This window comes from Mustelus asterias, chromosome 24 (genome assembly GCF_964213995.1).
Source record: "Mustelus asterias chromosome 24, sMusAst1.hap1.1, whole genome shotgun sequence".
Classification (NCBI taxonomy): Eukaryota; Metazoa; Chordata; class Chondrichthyes; order Carcharhiniformes; family Triakidae; genus Mustelus; species Mustelus asterias.
The window spans coordinates 53,220,735-53,221,247 of NC_135824.1; positions in this window are offsets into that span (position 1 = coordinate 53,220,735).

The following is a 513-nucleotide window of genomic DNA, read 5'->3' on the forward strand; positions in this document are numbered from 1 at the left end:
CGAGTGTGAAAAGGGGGAGAGAGAGCGAGTGTGAAAAGGGGGGGAGAGAGCGAGTGTGAAAAGGGAGAGAGAGAGCGAGTGTGAAAAGGGGGAGAGAGAGCGAGTGTGAAAGGGAGAGAGAGAGCGAGTGTGAAAAGGGAGAGAGAGAGCGAGTGTGAAAAGGGAGAGAGAGAGCGAGTGTGAAAAGGGGGGGAGAGAGAGCGAGTGTGAAAAGGGGGAGAGAGCGCGCGAGTGTGAAAAGGGGGAGAGAGAGTGTGAAAAGGGAGAGGCAGGGAGTGGGAAAAAGGGGGGAGAGGGAGGGAGTGTGAAAAGGGGGAGAGAGCGAGGGAGTGTGAAAAGGGGGAGAGAGCGAGGGAGTGTGAAAAGGGAGAGAGCGAGTGTGAAAAGGGGGAGAGAGCGAGTGTGAAAAGGGGGAGAGAGCGAGTGTGAAAAGGGGGAGAGAGAGAGCGAGTGTGAAAAGGGGGAGAGAGAGAGCGAGTGTGAAAAGGGGGAGAGAGAGAGCGAGTGTGAAAA